This window comes from Mesoplodon mirus, assembly GCF_964341445.2.
Source record: "Mesoplodon mirus genome assembly, chromosome: 5".
Classification (NCBI taxonomy): Eukaryota; Metazoa; Chordata; class Mammalia; order Artiodactyla; family Ziphiidae; genus Mesoplodon; species Mesoplodon mirus.
Window position 1 is genome coordinate 113,361,209 of NC_138980.1, and position 18,677 is coordinate 113,379,885.

The 18,677-nt window shown below is 35.6% G+C and overlaps 1 protein-coding gene across 5 annotated transcripts in view; it reads left to right on the forward strand.

Annotated features, from left to right (window-relative positions):
• Positions 1-4,602: 4,602 nt before the first annotated feature.
• Positions 4,603-18,677, forward strand: part of MEF2C (myocyte enhancer factor 2C) — a 150,192-nt gene continuing 136,117 nt past the window's right edge. For 2 of the 5 annotated variants that reach the window (XM_082620987.1, XM_082620988.1), the window contains exon 1: positions 5,829-6,138. The gene's annotated coding sequence lies outside the window, so the exon portion shown is untranslated. Of the gene's footprint in view, positions 4,739-5,827; positions 6,139-18,677 lie in introns of those variants that run through there. The other 3 variants (XM_082620991.1, XM_082620993.1, XM_082620992.1) reach the window with 3 other exon arrangements.

Consider the following 18,677-nt stretch of genomic DNA (forward strand, 5'->3'; position numbering starts at 1 on the left):
TCTTCCCAGACAAAGGAGTGGGCGCCAAAACGCAGGGCGGTATTTTTAACCCCCATGCCTACCCCGATCCCATGTAAAGATCTTTTAAAATTAAAGGGCACACACATAGAGCTATCTAGAAAAAACAGTTAAAAGGGGAAGTGTGAAAATCCTTTCTTTGAAGTGTTCTGTGATATTTCAAGAAATGGGTTAGAATCAATGTTCCGAAGAACATTTAACAATTTTGTAAATAAAACGTAAAGCCTATTAAATTTAGCCATGCATATGGTTACTTTTTAATGAACTATACATTCGCAAGAAAATTAGTGATCAAGCCTTATTTGGGCATACTGATCCAGGAAAAGGAAGAAGTGTATCATAATTTGTAGTGGCATTTTAAAAAGCTTTAACATAGCTTTCAGACATTATTTCATGAAGATTGCATTTCTGTAAGGTGAAAAGGCCCTGGAAGATGTGTATTATGATTCCTGCTTAATAGACTGTAAAACCAAGCAGAGCTGGGAGAATGGTAATTCACCAGGTCACCTAGTACTGGCTACCAAGTTGAGACTAACTCACTGTGGGCCTGAGTCTAAAAGGCTAAACTCACCTAACACCCCTAAAATAAAAGTGGCCAAAATTCTTCATTTCTCCTTGACTATGAAGCAACTTAAAAATAAAAATAAACTTAAGAATGTCAACCCAAATATAGAGGCTTTGTAAGTCTTAATGACTCTTGACTATGAAAAGTCTTCTTGCTAATACAAATGGGAAAATGGTTATTGACCTTCATGGTTTGATATGTCTCAAGGTTGGGAGGACTAGACCATTCTGAAACCAAGGAAAAGTCCATTTGTGTGCTCAGAGTCATTGAAAGCTGGCTTCAAACGGAGACTAGAACACAAGAGCCCTTGTCTGTACTCAGTACAGTTAAACACTCCTTGGAAGGATCAGGTATTATTGGTAATAGAATTCATTAAATGTACTGAATTCACATCCTTAATCCCAAAGTATTAAAATTGGCTTTTAAGCATATGAAAAAGCCCTTTCAGCAACTTTAGTTGCAACTTCAGTATCCCAACTAGACAAATTTTGTTAGCTTGGAATATGATGGATTTGACTTTCTTCCTCATAATTCTTCATCAGATATTAAAATATACAAAAATAAAGATAAATATAGGATCTTTAGATATGAGATAAAGGATATGATTAAACCTTGGCTTGGAATAACAAATCCTTTTTATATTGCAGATTCTCAATCACAAGCAGTCCATATGGTGTATACTGTGCATGGACTGAGGCCGTACCTAAAGAATTTTTGAAGTTTAACTATTTGGCACTACTTATATTACAGGTTATAGGTATTATCACAATTAATGATCACTTTATTTTATATTCAGTATACGTTCATTTGGTTTAAAATTAGAATTAACATTAATGTTAGTTCAGATTCGAAATTTTAGAAATAAATTAATCTGAATGTATTTTGGTATCAACATTCTTTAAAAAAATTTTTTTTAACTATTTACCTTGTACTTACGCATCTTAAGGTGCCAAAGAAGAGTTGCAAACTGTGAAGTAACTTCTATGAAGAGATGAAGTGAAGAATGGAAGGCAAATGACTGTATGTGTATGTGGTAAGTGCTTCACGTTTGTTATCATCCATCACAAAGTTAATTCATAAAGGTAAAACTGCCAAACTCTTTGTCATTAGGTACTTACAATGTTAACATGTATAAAAGTGATAGAGTCTTGCATAACCATTAGGTGATTTATTATATAGCAATACTATACCATTTTGCTTAAAGCTCTCATGTCACCTTTCAGGGCATACCTTTGCAAGTCTGTTTTACAATTAATCCATTTCAGGGGAAGTTTTGTGTGTCATCTCTACTGTAACTATAAAAAGATATAACATTTTTTTATGCTCTTGGAATTTGTATCTTACTACTTTTTATATCTGAACTTATATGTTCAGTTATCATGTTTGTGTTGAAAGTATTCTGGCTGAAGAACAGATACTATACAGTTGAATAATATTGAGGGGTAGATTAATCTATAGACTTTCTGCATTTTAGGGTGGGTTGCTGTGGCAACCGCCCCAGCTTACTTTAGAATAATTTTTTAAAGCTCACTTCAAGAGCTACACCCAGCGTGGGCCATGCTTAAAAGCAGGCAGACCCAGAGCACAGGTAGACTGCTGATTTAATGTAGGGAAGTAGTAAGAAGTGGAGGGTGGAGTAAGATGATATGCAACCCTGAACAGAAATTAGAAATGAGCTTTCCCTAGAGTTAAATCCTGAGTCATGCTCTCTGTAACTTCTGTGGCACTTGAGTTAAATATATTGCTAAACGATTCTTTGGGAGGAAAAAACAAGTTAATATATATTTACATGTTTAATAAAGCACTTATGATACTTACTTAATGAAGGAAATATTTGGTGATTGGGAAGAAAAAAAGCTGGTTTAAATAGTACATCAGTCCCAGACATCATTTTCTCTTACAGGAAGTATCACCTTTTATTTAACAGGATAGGCCACTAGCTTCCAATTGGCTTAAAGGGTACAAGAATTTTCTACTTTCCAATCATAGAACTGGAATAGATTGGAGAAATCATTTAATGCGTAAGCAAACTGAAGCCCAGAAAGGACACGCTCGTTAGTTGGGCACAAATCTTGAACCAGAGAATCCAGGCCTCCTAACACCTAGTACGTGCTTCTCCCGACACCAGAAAATACTCTCATCCTAGCCAAGTACCATTTGGTGGCCAGGATCAGGATGATTTTGGTTTAAAAAAAAAAAAATCAGAAGTATTTAAAGATGAACGCAAAGCATGTCTTGGATTAACCACTTTGTGGATTACCAGTGAATAATTTTAAGTCTCAGGTGGCTTTCTTCTATTGTATATTTCTGCACACTTCTGTTCCACTTCAACTATAAAGGCTCATGGGAGGGAAACAAATACTAATATTAACTTAGGTCACACATAATTAAGAAGCTAAATCTGCTGAGGGGAATATCTTATATTTTAAAAGGCCAGCTGTGATATAATCCAGATCTAAATTATTTTCAAACTATCCACAATGTGGGGTTATACATACATTTGAATACTTGTATTATCATTGATAGTTATGGGTTTGTTATAATGTTTATTATTAAATAATTCTTAAAAATGTTAAAAGGTAAAACAGTTTTCTTTTTGAAGGAAAATAAAACTAAAGAGTACTGTGGTGAAAGTCATGTATTGCCTATGTCTTATTTGCTCATGTAAAATAAGCTGTTACAATTCATTATGTTAATTTCAGACATTATGGCAATAAACAAATGTTCCTACAAACAATTTGCCTTGTCAGGACGTTTGTGAATCTCGAAAAATTAACTTCCAGCCTTTATAGACATATCTTAGTATTCAAAATGTCAATGCACCTTTAAATATTTGGATTTTTTTTGAAGTTGTACCTTAAATGAAAACCTGATACAGATTATCTCTGCCATATTATTAAAATGAATTCATGGTAGTAGCAAACTCACCCGATGAAAAGCAAACAGGCAAACAAATATATTGTAGATACTAATCTGCAAGAAATAATAGTATTTCAGATAGTTTTTGCTTTGTGACAGTTTGCCATGCTCTCCTATAACAATGGCAAAAGATTCATCGATTCTGGGCTGATAGTCACAATGGAGATGAGCCAGAAGCCTGAAGATTATTCAGATCTAGTTGTACTTGCCTGTAAAATCAACCTTCCCCTTTCAAGTGAAGCCTTGGGGCAGACACCTAAATGTTGAGCCCACTCTTCTGAGAAAAGCTACTCAGATCAAATAGCCCCTATAATGAAGAAGGAGGCTTTTTGATTCACACTGCCCTCATGCATTAAAATAGTCTGGAGGCACAGTGCAGAATTTAACGTGAAATGGAACTAGTCATTGAGTTAAACACATAGTGCTGAGAGGAATTTTTTTTAAAGTGAGGAAATATCTTTAATTAGCTAGATATTTCAGTATACTACTATTGTGTACTCTGGTACATTCAGTATTTTTATTTCCCCAATGTATTTTCTCTTCTTCTTTTCACATATTAAAAATTTTTAATTTGGTTTAAACATTTTATATAGTCTGTAGTTCTAGTGGCATGTAATCTTATCTTTTCATGGTTTGTTTACTAGTTGGTATATTTTATCTTTGGCTTTATTGGGCGTGGTGTAATTGGCTAGGGAGGGGAGGTGCTCAATCCCTAGTAGCCTTTCCTAAATCTTGAATATTAACCTTTTTTTCTTTTTTGATAAGGAAAAGTATTTACTGGGCTTAAACCTTAATATAAGTATCTTCCTTATCAGTCCCTATTGCTGCTTCCTGTGCAGCTGAAACTCTTCAGGATAAGTGAAGTCATCAGCTATCGGATAGGGAAGCCTAATGCATTTGGGAAGTTGGTTTAGTTTACATGTTAATGCCTTGGATAAAATCCAGTAAGGTGTGGAAGAGATATTGTGGGAGAAGGGAGGGGGAAATCTCCGAGGAAGCTGCCGCCTCGGTAAATATTTCCAACCTGATTAGAAAGTTCATGGCCCGGAGATGAAGTCGAGAGTTCAAATACTGGTAATCCTTTTATTATTTTGTACATTACTAACACTTGAGAAGCGTTTCGGCTCCCTTTCTAGCCCTCCAACCTCTCAGGGCCGAAACCCGCGTATTCTGGGCGTGAAGGAAAAGCGCGCTGGAATCGAGTGCTGCAGACATCCTGGACTGGGGCTTTTACGCGTGAGTAACGGAGGAGCGCTCGGACCGGTAGAAGAACGAAGTGGTTAACGCGTCTCCAAACTGTGTGTGTGTGTGGGGGGGAGTCACAAGAGCAACTATTAGGGTCGCGCTCCTATTGGTCAGAGGAAAGATCCCGACTTTAGAAGGACTTTCCTGCAGGCTGGCTCGCAGCGTCCCTGGGGAGCGAGCGCGCAGCAACCGGAGACGGTTCTCCGAGCGTCCTCGGCGGCGCCGGTAGTGAGCAGGGAGCCAGCGCTCGCGGCGTTGTCTTCATTTCGAGCAATAAAGAATTGTCATTAGGTTTGCGTATGGCATGTGCCATTACCCCACCGTAAAACTAAAATTAGCAAAATGTCAGGAATGGAAAGATTGATTCACCAAGATGCAATTATCATTTAAAAGTGCTTGATTGAGGTACTGATGTTCAGTGATTTATTCTGCATACCATATACATAATTAAAGTAGTGTAGTGGAGTAATTTATCAATCTAGTTGAGACGGGAGGGGTGAGGAGGGAACTGCTGTTATGTTTGTTTTATTAAAATGCTCCGAGGTCTGGTCCCGCCCCCCTTTTGCAAGAGTGAAACTGATGATTTCTCCAGCTCTTGAGAGAGAGAGTCAACGGTTTGGGATTGTGAGGGAGAGAGAGGAAGAAGGCAGCGCGAGGCAAAGGCAAAGTCAAGGACAAAATAAAATAAAGGACAAGAAGGCAAGAGGCACTTCATGGGATGTGCTGCTTAGAACCCCAAGCCGCGTGCTCCGTTTTCCCTGCCACCCCCGCCTCCCCTCCCAACATCCTTCCACTCCCCCCGCCCCCCGCCTTTTTTACGCGATGTTTCAAAGGCTGAGAGCGGCTCGCCTTTTCCCATTCGTCTTCTGTCACTTCCTTCCTGGACGCAGTTTTCTGGACGAGTCTGGTTACTTTTAATCCTGCGGGCCGCTGAGAGCCACTTTCTCCTCCTCCTCCTCCTCCCCTTCCTCCCCCTCCTCCTGCTGCTTGGAGCGGCCTCGGCGCGCTCGAATGCGCGTCCCCGCGCGCGCCTCCCCCGCGCGCGCTCCTTCCGCGCGCGCGCGCGCGCGCGCGCACACACACACACACACATACACACACACACACACACACACATCGTCTCCAGCTCTCTGCTCGCTCTGCTCGCAGTCAGACACTTGAGCACACGCGTACACCCAGACATCTTCGGGCTGCTATTGGATTGACTTTGAAGGTTCTGTGTGGGTCGCCGTGACTGCATGTTTGAATCAGGTGGAGAAGCACTTCAAGGCTGGACGAAGTAAAGATTATTGTTGTTGTTGTGTTTTTTTGTTTTTGTTTTTGTTTTTTTCTGTCTCTCTCTTAAGAAAGGAAAATATCCCAAGGACTAATCTGATCGGTTCTTCCTTCATGTAAGTACCTCTGACATTTCTCCAGGAAAATAGAAGTAGCCTGGGTATTGTCTCTGAAATCTGCATCATTATATTCCACGGCATTGGGTCTATCGTTGTGCCTCTTTGAAGGCTTGAAGTTGAGGCTTGTTGTGCGTTCTCTTCTTAGATTCCATGATTTCCTTGTGTGTTGCTGAAAGTAACTTTTTAGATAGTCCTATCTGTTTGCCATCAGTTATTGAAATCACTCCTGACTCGTTCTTGTCACATCAGTGTGTTTAAAGTTTCATGAAGTTAGTTCACATCATTAGCATGTTTGATATGGTGGAGCATGTGGAGCCTGGTGGACTTTAATATTTCACAGAATGTTCTGTGACCTTGAAGTACATGCCTTAAGATTTAGCCGTTAGTTCACTGTGGAAAGATGCTCCTATGGGTCCCACCAAAGACTGATTTGCTTTGGGTTATGCTTCTGAGCCACTAAATCTTGGGATTAGTTTGAGCTAAAGCATGGCCGTCTGTCAGAGTATACCTTTGTGCATCTCCTTCCATTACCAAAGTGCTGGCTTGATAGAGGGCTTCTTAACTGGTGTAGACAAAAAGTAATACACTGGCCATGGCAGTCTACACATTTCACAATTCTTGTTGGGATTTCAGTATGTGCATTGCTCTTTATGTCAAGTCAAATACATAGCTGTTTAAAAACAAATAAGGTTAAGTCACTTAAATTGCCTTCTGTTTGGACTTTGGATGAAAGTTACCAAACTCAGTGATAAAGTTTGGCACAAAGGAAGTATATGTAGACATGGCACATTGTTTATTGTGTTATTAAATATTATGCAAGTATTTAAATTTAATGTTAGTGTTATCTCCTTCCCAGAATATGGCTATTCATTCTTAAAGGAAATTGTATGTCTGAAACATGTCTGAGACTATTCTAGGTCCACTAGTTACCATTTTGGGAGAAAAGCCCTTTTTCTTCACATTTTAGGAATGTGTGTCTTTTGTATAAAATTCCTTTATATGTAAATGCTGACAGTATAAAGCAGAATCAGGCTCTCTGCCAGTTCTTTAACGGTCCTCAGTGGAGAATTGCTTTGACACAAAGTGCATTTTACTATTGTGAATCTGATACTAACTCTAATAGTAACTGTCTTGTGAAATAGTTAGTGACTGCCTGTATTTTCTAAGTGCTATAAAAGGAACTCTAGCTACCTCATTATACCAGTCAAAAAGAGTGACCAGCCTCTTTTTCACTGGCATCTTGCAATAGAATTGCGGTTGCAGAGTAAAGATGTTTATGTAGAATATAATAACTCCAATCCCTAGAGACTTGGTAGAACATGGAAATGTGACCACCTGTGAACCCCATTTAACCTCTGTATGCATACTAATTTTAGCTTTAAAGAGATTGACAATCTCCAATTTGAAACTAAAACATCTTATTTAATTTTAAAAATAATATAAGTTTTGGCCAGTCTTTGAAAACGTTGAGTATGTACCAATATGGCACAAGGAGTTTTGGTTGAATATAAGGCAGTTAATAAACCATATTTTTGTCTCCCAGTGTATGCATGAAATTATTTATTAAGTTAAAGAGGTAGTTCTAAAGCAAGTAGATTCAGAACTTGACAGGTAAAATATGTACATGTCTAATGTTCCTATCTCAAGACGGAAAAAAAATCTCTAAAGCTAAGTATCTCATTCTCTTTGTAGGAAAGTATATTTGGCTATGTTTTAGACTTCTAACTCATATCTAAAAGTTTTCATCAAAACACACTTTAAACTCAACGTTTGTTTAAGATATGGTCCCCTAGTCGAGTTAAGGAGGCAATAGTTGGCAGTTATCCTTACTTCAGGTTTTACTAAACTTTATAAAAATCTGTTTTTTACTAATGTAATTCACACGGCTTTGGAGTATTTGTGGCATATTTTCCAGACTTCTTACTAAAGACAGTATGTTACCTCATTCATTAATTACACTATTTACATTCTGATTGCTGTGGAATATAGTGAAAGAGAATATTAAAGATGTAACTTTTATTAAATTTTAATCTGTTTCTGGGGTTTAAGTAACAAATTAGCACTTTATAATAAAAAGTCAATTTTCCAGCTTTCCTGAGCTGTTCATGCATTAAAAGTATGCAATCATATATGTTAACTCTTCAGAACAAAAACATATCAACATTAAATACATGAAATTTAAATAACAAGGACTTTACCTTGCCTCTTTTCTTCTTTGTAAACATATTCAATTTTCAAAATTTGGGGGAGAGGGTTCATTCCATTAGGGAAAAGGGCTATCTAATGATTCAAAACTGAATCCTGGAAAAGCATCATGTTTTATATTTTTCAGATGTCTGTGAGTTTCTTCCTTGGCCCTCACTTTACCAAATCAATAAATTGCATAACACTACAACCATATCTTTCCAATAAGTGATTTATTGTATTTAAACTTCTTTTATAAAAAACTGAGCTAAATAACTGCTCGGCATATGTTCACATTATATTTCAAAACTTTCTTGTTTATTGTAGTATATTTTGTGGGTTTATTTCCCAACTCTACGTGCGGTATATTTTGAGTCTATGAAATCTCAGAAAGTGACAAAAATGGGGAAATATCTGTGCAGCAACACTTGTGCTTCATAACAACAAAAAAATAGTTATTAAACAGAGAACCCTGGCTTCAGGGACACGATTCAGAACAACAGAGAAGAATTTCATATGCAATTAAGGATCACAGAGTGGACTTTAAAGAGACTATTAATAAAGTTCTAGTTTTTTTTTTTCCAAAGCACATCCTCTGAGAAAACACCACACAAATTAATATCTAAAACTTATAAAAATGCACATATTCATTTTATGAATGCAGTGATTGCCTGGGCATAATGAAAAGATTTAATCACTGGTGCTAAGTCTATGTGCTGCATGTGGAAGGGTAGGTGATTAAGATCCCCGTCCTCAGCACTGTACCTTAATCTCATGGGCGCGTGGACTGCCCTGCACTCAGTAAAGCCTGACTGTTCACGGAGATCTGTCATCTTTAGGAAATCAAACCAGATTACAGAGGCGATTCACAAAACCAGGAGCGACAACAGAGTCTGTGCACCTTACAAAAGGCGGATTACGCAGTTCACATGTTATTTTGATAGGTCAAAGATAAAAGCTGATTGTTGAGGAACGGCAAGACACTCCAATTTCAAATGATTGCTAGATAAGTATACCACGACCCTGTTGCTTCATCATTATGAAGAGCCATTCAAACAGTAGAAAACTCAGTTTTCAAATGACAGGCTTTCAATAGTGAAATAAGAGAAAACATGTACTTTTTATATACATCCTCATTGCTTTCATTTTAAGTTCCATCACTTCCTTCTGAACAGACTTAAAGTTCTGGATGCTATGTGAAAGTTATTATTATACGTCTTAATTGCAGTAAACATTTTCAGAGGCATTGTAGAGAGCACAAAACAGAATTTGCCAGAAATAAAAGATACTCTCATGGTATTGAGTAACCGAGCAGAAAATGCATGGTAGCCAATAGCCATTATGTTATTCTGTTACCAAATATATTCTTCACAAAAATGTGAAATTACATAGTTAATGAATCCATACATTTGAAATACATCTTGATAGGTGTTTATTGGTCAAATTATATCTATTTCATGAATGTTTTATAAAGGCCATTCTTTATAAGATATGATGTTTTCAGAGAGATTATTTCAGAGAATAAAGTTTTGGTTTACATAATAACATTTTGAAAACCCCTACTCTTTACGCATCCAACTCTACAGTAATTTCTTGCTTCTTTAAAATTTGAAGTCCTTTTTTACCCAACTGATGCCTCCTAGTGTTTCACACAATAAAACACTAATGAGTCACCCATAAATGTAAACATTGCATTTTCATTGTCTACATCTTCTGTGATACATAAAATTAATATTTATGTGTTTAATTTTCTGTGCATTATTATAATAAGATAGGAAGTGCCAGTGAATGAGATGTTTCATCTGAGTGGATTTGTGGCACACACTAGCAGGTTTTCTTTGACCATAACAATATCTTATTAAGTTTTAATAAGTTTATTACCTTCAGGTCCAGTTTATATATTCACTTTATATCCACTCTTATTCCAAGTGAAAAACATAGGCGGAGTAGCAGAGCTTCCATTTTGTAGGCCTGGAAATTATATAGCTGAGCTCATCCGCAAATGCCTGATGAACAAATTGCAAAAGGACTAACCGTTTCAGTTAAACACTGGAATACCTTAAAAGAGATATCAAATTTTGCTCACACTGTGTCTTTACACTTGTAAATTTCTATGTAAAAATGGAATAAAAAATAAAAGAGCGTTTAGGAAAATTAAAAGTAAAGATAAATGCACAGATTCCCACAAGTATGGAGTGTGTCTCTTTATTAGAAAATAACAGTTAAAAAAAACTTGCTTTGGGAGCATAGTATTCTACATAATAGAAGGAAAACTTGTTGGAAGACAATTTCTCATGACCAGAAAATTGTCAAATGAGGTGGAAGTTAGTGGATACCAACTTTGATGTGAGTTTTCTGTCATTAGGATGGTGAGCGTAGACTTTCAATATTCATGCACTTCTGTGATTTCAGACAACTTTCTGATTCTGCTTACGAAAGATGGATACTTCAGTTTCTGAGTATTTTTTCTTTAAAGTATTTATGAAAGAGAGGAGGCATTCGCCTAATGTCTTAAGTTCAAAGGATGCCCTCAGAAACCTGTAACGTTTATGGGCCTCCTCCTGAGTTGTCATACCACACACAAGTGCACAAAAACACTCACAGATTTCATCCACTAACACAAGTGTTCTGAGCGTCCAAACATAGACATTAGGCTGAGACTGAACGTAGTTCATTTCCGTTACCTCTGTATGCATCAGTTAGTTGTCCTGATTCAGGACACACGCACTTTAACAATATTTGACTCTCATTTAAGATTTTCTAATTTGGTCAGTAATACAGTGCTATTCCAATTCTGTGCATGTTGGACACATTTCAAAGAATGTTAGGGGGTGTGTTTCTTTCGTTCAAGGAAGCAAGCATGTAGAAAGGGGTGGACCTTTCCCACAAGAGCCACATTTCTTCCCTTGGAGAGTTGAAGCAAGTATGCAGTATGTAAGTGAATAACAGCATGAGAAAGAAAATAATTTCTAATCATGTGCTATAGTTAGTGAGCAAAGGAAAAGGTCAGGTTTTTCTTAAAAGCAGGTCTTATTGATAACCTTTCTCACACTGAAAAAAGTCTATGCTGAAAAAAGTCTGAAAATTTTGTTATTTTAATATTAACTTATATAAAGTACACTAGAATTAATTTTTCTCAAAAGAAGATTTCAGTAGTAACTATTTTACAGATGTATTGAGGTATAAAGAAGTAAAGAGAGCTAAAAGCATCCATTCCCTATCTCTCTTAAGAATAAATAGATAGCATCAATGTTCTTATGTTAGTTTTTGTCTGTGCAAGAAAAATAATTAAAGAAAATTCTGTAACAAAGAATACCATTGAAAAAATAAGATTATAAAAAAGATTATCCAATATAGCATTATCTCACATTTCTTTGGTATTATTTTAACATTAACTACAAAAAGGAAAGTCATATTCCTACTAAGTATGGAAATTATATGATACCTGTTGTATACATATTTGGGTTTGAGGTGATAACATGAGTAGCATTCGTCATTACCATAATGCATTTGTTGTACATTGTCATTGTATTGCCTAAGTTAAATCTCTGTATTTATTTTAAAAATATAACCAGTCGTAAACAAAGTTCAAAGTATACATGAAGATTATCTTTTGAGGACATTATAAACGAAATTGGTGATATTACAAGCGATAAAAACAGTAAACTTATTATGGGCAGATTTCCACAGGAATCATTACTCTTTAATAATGCAGATGTTATAGAGACTTTATTAATTCTTAATGCTGTAAATCTGAAATGAATGGAGCAATGTTGTTCATCCTGCAAGTGGTTGCGATTCATGTAGAATGACAGTGCAAATCTTCTAGTAATGATTTAAGTAAAGTACCTTAAACTTGTTTCTAGAGACTGGAGAAACTGATCTCTGAAGCAGTCCCTGGTGAGAACCTGCTTTTTCCAAATAGTATCCCGAGTGTGGTCTGGTTTTCCTCTTGTATCTTGTTGTCATAGATAAGATGCACAGGAAGAATTCATATAAATTGTTCTTAGATACCATGGATCTCTAGTGTATTGGATATAAAAAGCAGTAGATAATGGTCTTGATAGAATGCGAAGTGTTTTTTAAAACAGCTAACAACTATCCCTCTCGCTTTTTCACACATCTGTGATTCTTTCAGCGAGTTAGAATGATAGCAAGAGAATGCATCTTTCCCCGAACCCCGAAGATAGGCAGCTTTGGCTTAGATATGCTTATTTATTTGCAAAATTAGAAAATAGATTCACAAATGTAAATAAGTGGGGACAGACAAGGAAATTAGTCTACTACTTAATAGAGTAAACATGACTTTTTTTAACCTTCTAATTAATTGTTGACCACGCGTGAGGTATACAACCAAGGCTTATTATGGAAAGCTGGTATTATTGCTGAATGTAACATGAGGGATTGGGATTTCTTTAAAGTAATTTTGAAGATGTGATTATTTAGCAGAAATATTCACTGGAGCATTTTATTTTTAGAAATCATGGTCACACAAGGAAGCCTTTATAGGACCGACTACCTAATTGCAGTCAAAAATCTCTTTAATGAATGAACACACACACACACATACAGAAGAACACACATTTTAAGAATATAATGGCCCTATATTTTTCAATTTTTTTTGCCACATTCTTTGTATCTGAACAGAATGTATGTGTCTAAGCAGATGTTTTAAGTTATATCCTTCATGTAGGTGAGTCTGTAAATGTACCATTTAACTTAAATGGCTTTGTGGGAAGGTAGTTTGAGGAGTTTAAAAAGGGAAAAAAAACCCTCCAGTTACTATAGTTTCAGCTCTTTCTTTTTAAAAATAGTAATTACACTCAGGATAAAGAAAGAAAAATAAACTCTTTTAATTCTTTGTAACATCCACAGTTTCTAAGGTAGAGGTCTGATGTATTTTTATTCCTGAATATGCAGGACAGGTACTGGCAGCAGAGCTACAAAATGAAAACTTCCTGGCTGCAGACCAGATACAGCGCACAGTGCCACATCATAAACTTCCCCTCTTCTGTCTCGGAGTGATTTCAGCCCGATGTAATGTCCTTTTTTCCCCTTGCGTAGGCTAAGGACCAGAGGGCCTTCTTCCTGGGCAATCGCTTCGGGAAAGGAAAAGCATAACGTTTCCCTTCTATAACTTGAAAACTCTGCCTCTTAAATCACTAAGACATTAACTGCAAAGTGGATTCAGTATGTTTCCTTTTTCTTCCCATAGAGCAGTTTAGAATGCCTAAAACAATAGGTGTAAGATAGAAAATGAGCCCTCTTCCCACCCCTCCTCCTCCAGCACATGCAGGCCCAATCAGATGTCTGTATTTTTTTGTTTTGCAGAGAAAAATGTAATGGTTTCTTTTCAATGAAGCCTGTGCATTATATTCCAGATATGTTAGGTCATTTTGTGATGCAAATTAACATTGAATGGTTTTTGTACTTATCTCGGGAAATAGCAATGTTCTACCACAATACGTGGCACTACAGTAATTTTTATTGATAAACACTCACACTTTTAATGATTACTAGGTCAAAATACAAAGGGAGAAAATATGGGCTTTAGTTTTCAGATTTGGTTTATACTCTTCATTTGAAAGGTACCGTGTAAGTAATGTGCTTATTACTATGCAAAATACATCAGCTTCTAAATATCTGCATTAATATTCTTTGCATTTGAAACTGTAGTCTGAAAACTCATACTTCTCCTTGTAAAATAGAGTAAAAAATTGTTAAAACCAGTCTTTAATTACCAGTTACATTTTCAGCCGTTACAGTGTGATTTTTAAAAATAATTTCTAGCTGCCATGGCACCTTTCAATCAGTGGTAGAATTCTTATTTGTGTGAAGTGTAGTCAAATTACTGCCAGCACACCTTTCTAAAACTAGCCTTCTCTTGTAGAAATGTATTAAGTGAGAGCCTTAAGTAGAAAGTGTTACTACATAATAAATATTTGTTCCAACTTTATTTTTAAATTAGATTATTGATCTAATAGTATACAAATAGCATATAAATGTTAGTTTATTTATTAACCCACTAAACCAATTATTAATTGCCTATATAAAATTTACCGGATAAGACCAACAGTTAAACGTAATTTAATTTTATTTCTCCTTAAACTAAAATAGATAAGAAAGATAATTTTAATTACATTTGAATATCAAGCAACTATTTTCTGTGGATGCAAATACTTCCTAATAAAATGTTAAGAAATTAACACAACATGGACCTTAAAATGTAAAAGGTAATTCGTAAGAGTATGATCACGATGGCCTATTCTTGCCGTAGGTGTTATGAGCAAGTGCCCTACACCTGGCACACTTTCAAGGCCCATTAGCAAGAGGAAAAAATGTTAAACTTTTTTTTTTGCATATATTAATATACATAGGAGTCAATAATTTTCTGACATTTATTTCTTAGAAAATTAAACATCCTATTTAAAGATTCAACCTTTAAAATTATGCTTTCATTTAGGATATGGTACGAGACTTCTTTATCTTCTTGGAATTCTCTTGAACCATAGGACAATTTGAGTCATCACCACTGGATAAATATTGTTAGACACATTGCAAAGTTTCAGTTGTTCAGTATGTGCACTGGATAAATTTTTAATTGAAAATGGATTATCTTGCTCTATAAATATTATAAAACTATATGTGATTAAAACATTAATCTCTTGGAGGTTCCTGAAGTAGGTAATTCTCTGGGCAAGAATTTAAAATTTTTTAAACTGTTAATGAGTAAATTACCAAGTACTTCTTTTAAGCTGCCTTATTTCTATTCACATTTGACAAACCTTACTAAGTTCTCAGATGGTCTTTAAGTAAAGGTTTTGTGGTCCAGAAAGTCGATCTTTTCACCCTTCTTCTGTAACAGTTAATATAAATATGTTTAAAAGGTATAAACCCAGACATAGTTTCGTCAGGATTATTTTTCTTAACTAAATGAAGACGAACAAACCTGGCTATTTTTTTAAATAGTGTATCTATTTGTTCATTTCTAGTATTTATCAAAAGACCACTTTTAACCTAGAGTCTGTCTAGGTTATAGGTTAAGGAAATAATTTTGACTATGTTTTTCTTTTCTTTCACCTTTGAGTTTTTCTCCCCCTTATATAAACCAAAAAGAAAACTTCACAATGGCATTAATGGATTTGTAAAGGGCCGGGTAAGGTACTCTGAACCATTGCTTGTTTCCTTACTGTCCTTTGGTTGAAATGAATGGGCAATGTCCCTGCTAGGGCTATTTGATCTTTCTTGAGTTAGTGTGAGCACTATATGATATTTTTTGACTTCTCTCATTTTTTAGCTTCAGAAATCAAAGAATTCTTGACTTCGTTCTTTTCTTCAATTTTTATTGTTTTTGGATTCTCTCCTGAGTTCCCATCTTGCTTCAGAATATTTGGTATTGTGAGAAAGCAAGTGCACTTTTAACTTGTTCTGACTACACGTGTGAGATCATAGAATTGTTTCAGGTGTTAACTTACCTTCTTACACTTGAGAGATTGATGTGGTTCATCACAGCCCAATGCCATGTCACGAAAGAGCTCCAGACACTGATCTTGAAGCAACAAAGGCTGCAGAATGGTGTCTTCGTAAGGAAGCACTGATGGCTTTAGAGTCAGTGAATGGTATGTCCACGGCAAAAATGCACAGCATTATGAAGTCTGAGGAGATGGTACAGTTATTGGACTAGTTGAACCAAATTATGGCCTTGATTATGTTAAATGAAGTGTTGGGCCAAACCTCCAAGGTGTGTGTGTAGAGGGGGAGGTGCGTGGGGAAGAGCAAAGAGAGTGAGAGACAAAAAGCCTGAGAGGATGAGGATGAATGCAAGTGAAAGAGAAAATCAGTTCTTTTGATTTGCAGACATAAAGAATTTGAAGACCACATTGCCATACTTAATACCATTTCTTTAATTTTACATATGTGTGCTATTAGACAAACAGACTCGTAAGCAATACAGAGTAATGGTTAAGAGCAAAGACCAAACTGGGTTCAAAATCCAGTCTTCCATTTACTGGTTAGTGGCTGTAGGTAGGTTATTTAACCACCAGAAAGCCTTGGTTTCAGTAACTGTAAAATGGGGATAATAATACCACCCACCTCTTAGAGTTGTTGTAAGGATTAAACGGGATAATACATATAAAAATGAAAGTAAGTGATAAGTAATTAGTAAGTTATTATCATATCATTACACTATATTTTAATCATTTTATCTTCCTGCCAATGATGATCACTTAGAAATGCCTGGTGGAATAATTATTTTGAACTTTCTTTTTTCAATAATACTTTCATACCATTAAAACTGAGTCACTTTTAGGGCAAGTCTCTAATTCTGATGTTATATGAGGTCAATGCTAATGATCCCTCAGTACAGTATACTCCAAGAAAATCAAAATCTTTCACAGATCAGATGTTATTAGATAAATATCACATTATTTTTAGAACTAGAAATGGAAGCAAAGAAACAAAATAATTTCATCTATGATTTTTAAAAGTCATTTATTGAAAGTTCTGAATTCCACATAGATTATTGCTTAGTTTTAATAAAAATTCAGTTTGGAGGAAGTGTTTGAGGTACATAGAGTTATTATGTGGTTTTAATAGTGAAAACAGCCTCACCAAGGGTTCTAAAGGGGTTTTTTTTTCTCTTAGCATTAGTATTAACCATTTTTGAAGGATTTATTAGTATTCTTTATTTTTCTTATTACATAATTTTGATTGTATGTGGAGATAAATTAATTTGTGAAGAATGAATGTCATTTTACTCATCTTTCTATTCCTTCACAATCACTCTTGCATATAATAGGTATTCTATAGATATTTGTTGAATAAATTAATAAATTTTGTTTACCTGTAAAGATAAAATGCATTTTTATTGGAAGAATTAAAAAATAAGTAAAAGACACTTCTATCATCCTTTTTTCCCCAGATTTGAGGGATTGTTCATTTTAATTATAGTTTGTCAACTTTGAGGTGACAAACAAATGAACTTATCTTAATCTGGGTATTTTCTTTATGTGAGAAGAAATATAAAGTGGTACAGAAAATGCAGAAATTTACCTGAGGATTACACCTTTTGATAACACAAATAAACAAATTTAGGTAAGATGTGGTTGAAAATGGGAATAAATCTGGTCTCAGAGTCTGCTTACTACTTTTTTGTTCTGCTTTTATATTCACTTAATTTCTCAAAAAAATTCATATTTTGGATGACAGGTAGTGTCGATGAGGCCTGCCCCATTTAGACAGCCTGTGGAGTTGCAAACACTTGAAATTACTCTCATGCTCTTGAATAACACCCCTCCAGTGTGCACCTTGCATTTTGGCTTTCTTTTCTAGCCCTGTTTTAATGCCTGGCTAAAGAGTGCTCAGTGCAAGGAATACTTGCAGAGTGGACTTCCCTATGGTAAAACAGCATGGACAGCTCCCAACACTGCAATCAAGGATGCCTCTAAAAGCTTTAATTTAAAAATAATAATAATAGTAATAATAAGTCTGCATGAAGATGATGGAGCCCTCTAAGGCACATGGGCTTAGAGAATTATTCCCATCTGCAACCCCCTCCCCCTGCTTAGTAGCCCTTTCCAGGGTTATGATTACTGGAAAATGGCTGTTAATCACCAGATTTTTTTTTTTTTTGACTGCAGCTGCTTCAGTCAGACTACTAATCTATTAAACAACTTCGTCTCCAGTTTAAAATTTGCATTGTATACTGTATAGAATAAATTTTCATTGTAATCAGAGCATCCAAGAGAACTTCCTTATATGATTTATAGAAGCACATTTGTTTTTATGTATGGACCTCTCTAGCGCTATTGAGCCAACTGTTTAAACAATACTGTGGTAGATCAGCATAAAATCAAATATTGTAGGACTATTGAGTGCAAGCAGCATTTACAACAGTCACATTTGCAGAACGTTTGAAGTGTGATATCCCTAGCACTTGGCAATATACTACCCATATAATTCAGAACTTAACCCAGATATTTAAAATTTGACTTGAACCTGAAAAGGTTTTTAGAAGTTTAGCATTCTCTTACCAGACTGTGGTAGAGTGGTTTGGCCTCTTTTTCTACCCTAATGCTTATTATATTTGCTATAATTTGAAGAAATAATCCAAAACCTGAGTCAATATTTAGTGCAAGGAGAGGACAAACAGTTCTAATTTACAAAGGACCCTCCCTTTTAAAACACATTCTTATATGTTAAATTGACAGGCTACAAGAGGAGGTTGGATGAAGTTCATCATGTTGGAAAGAATGTTTCAATTAAAGTTGAGCATTTTCTCTTCCAGGTCTTTTTTTTTCTCCATTTTTTATTTGCTGTGCCAAGGTATCCATGTGCGTTTTTCCACTGTC